Here is a 3,071-nt window from a genome sequence, read left to right on the forward strand (position 1 = left end):
TATCCGCATCATCATTCATCATCCACATATTTCAGTAAGAACTTTCAACTGAAAATGGCGAGACCAAAGTATTATAGCCTCTTGTAATGCATTCCAACCTGAAATGAAATGTTAGAATCCGAGGGACAAAAACATCGTTTAGTCTGACTATTGGATGCACTGGACTATACCTAATCGACGTTTCCGTTTTCACTGAGGACTTGTCATTTTTAAGAAAAATATGAGAATTTATGCCGGGACGGAACCAGGATTTCGAACTGGGGTGCGCTCGAACAAAATTTATCGTGGGTTTAAAATAATAACGAAAAAATTTTGAAAAAAATAAGTATATAAATGTAAAATTTTACCCTTTTTTTTTTAATAATTAGATAAAAAAAATAATAATTATATTAATTTTTTTAAAAAATTAAGGGTAATGTCATATTTTTACCGTAAAAAAAAAAATTCGGGCTGAATTTCAGCCCAACTGAGCCCCTTCATAGATTCGTCCCTGAATTTACGGTTAATGGAGTGATCGTTACTGAACCGAAAAGAAGTTTATATCATGTAAACTGTGTTTGTTGTTGAGCTGAAACAATAAATAAATTTACGGAATAATTAATTACCCGCTATCGACCGATTTTTTGAACTATTTCCGGAGTAGAAGACGAGTCGCACAAGCACACGCCGTCAGCGGTGAGTCTCTAGGGATAATGCTACATCTGGAGAATGAGCATTTGATTGGGTATTATTTTCTTCGTCGTCGCCGAGATTAGTTATCACCGAAAACCTCTATTAGTAATAGAACACCCTAGACACCAAAAATAGTTGATTATTCCGGTCTATTATCATATGGACATCTATTTAGGGTCTATTATTCCGGAACTAAATAGTTGTCATATGGATAATTGACTCCGGTGGTTCTGGTCTTTATTATCCGGAAGTTGATTATTGGAACAACTCACTATTTTTCCTTTTGCGAATTTTAGGCTTATCATATAGAAGATAATCTCGTGGAGCATTAAAAATAATTTTTTGCTAAAAATTACTTTTTGACATTGGTGCTCTTATTATATAATATAAAAAAGAACATAGATTAGAGACGAGCAATGAGCAAAAAGAGAATAAACAATATAATTGTAAGATATAGAAGTTTTAAATCTTATCTTCTCAAAAACTCTAACCAAATTACTTTGATTACAAAGAACCCTAACCAGAACTGTCAACTTATAATTTTTAAAATATTGATAATAATTGCATATCAAAATAATAAAATAAAATAAAGTTAAAAATCTCAAATTTGATTTAAATGAGTACAATGACGTTATTACTAATTAAAAATTGGTTACATAATTCTCGTGGAATTATGTAACCAATTTTTAACTAGTACAATGACGACGTTATTACTATTTTAATACAAATATTATATTATAAATAATTTTAGTTAAAACAGTTTTTAGGATTAATGAAAATATTAGTTGTTGTTTCCTCTTGAATATAAACACCGAGAATTTTTCGAACTATATAGTAAGATAGTAACCCCAAATGATAAATGATAATAAAAAGAAAATCCCTTAAAATATTATTGTACGTACTCACTTAAAACAAATTTGAGTTTTTTGAGCTAAGAAACAGTTGGCAATAGGCATGTCAATTTACCGTGCCTATTCATATCTAGCAACGGTAAAGTAAGAAATGATAGCGGTGTTTCCCGTCCTTACATCCCACTTTTTAGCTCAAATTTTCCTCTTAGTTGTAGAGGCCCTCCTTGGTGCGAACTTTATTTAAGCCCGCGTACTATAATGTATGTGAGGTGACATTATATTTTATCTATGTCTTCTTTGAGTTTGATAGAATAGAACAAGACAAAGTACAAAACAAAAGATATTAGGAGTTTGGGTAACAGCCGTAAAAGATTTTTGTTTGTCGGAGTTTACACTGTTTGTTCAACTATAAACTTTGCATCTTTTGGTTATTTCGGCTATGTTATGAATGGTGAAGATCTGTTTTTTGAAGTTTTTCTAAGTCAGTCCGACGAACAATCAAAATTGTAAAATTTGTATGGTTGGTTGATTTTGTTCTTCCTTGTTCATTATTGTTATTTGTTAAGACTGTTGTGTGATCTTGATACAATTAGTTAGACTCTAGTTTGATTATATCTAGAGTGAATAATTAATTGTAACATTGTTGATGATAATGAATTGTTAATTCGCTTATTTGGTCCTATGGTTTTTACTCTCGATTTGAATAGAAGTTTTTCCACGCTGAAAATGGTTTTGTTTTGTCGTTTTGATTTCATTCTTTTTTTTTTTATACATATTCAAATTATTGGAAAAGTGTTGTGATTTGATAAATACATTTTTCCCATCATTTTATACTAATGAACATTGTGATTTTATGTTAGTTTTTTAAGGGATTATATTTTAATCGAAAAAAAAGAAAAAGAAAAACATAAGAAGTATGATTTCTTGATGGTAAGGTAAGATAATCTTACATCCTATTATCATAAATCATGACAATTGGATATGGAGAATAAGGGACATCTTCATGAATCTGTTTGAAAAACATAAATATTTTTAAAATAAGTCACTTTTTCATTTGTTCACTTTGATAGAGATGTTTTAGTGGATACGGTGACCTTGGTCACTTGCTAAGTTGATAGTCCCACCACCTAGGGACTAAACGAGTCGAGCCGAGTACCATACCACTCGAACTCGACTCGAATTGTATTATAAATACTCGGACTCGAACTCGATCGAGTATAAAAATTTATACTCGAATTCGGGTCGATTACGATTCGAGCTACTCGAACTCGAAAACTCAAAAATTAAATTTTATTAATTAAAATTATATTTTATCACTAAATAATATCTCAAACATAATATAATATATACTTCACAAATTATACATATATAATCACAAGATTATTTAAAAATAAGAAAAACAAATATCATCACATAATTTAAATTAGATAATCATTTAATCACAAATATTTTATTTAGAAATTATAAACGAAATTAATATTTAAAAGATGTTCATCACAAATATTACAAGTTTGACAATATGATGCACTGGTCATGTTGTGATCTTCA

This window comes from Impatiens glandulifera, chromosome 1, assembly GCF_907164915.1.
Source record: "Impatiens glandulifera chromosome 1, dImpGla2.1, whole genome shotgun sequence".
Taxonomy (NCBI): Eukaryota; Viridiplantae; Streptophyta; class Magnoliopsida; order Ericales; family Balsaminaceae; genus Impatiens; species Impatiens glandulifera.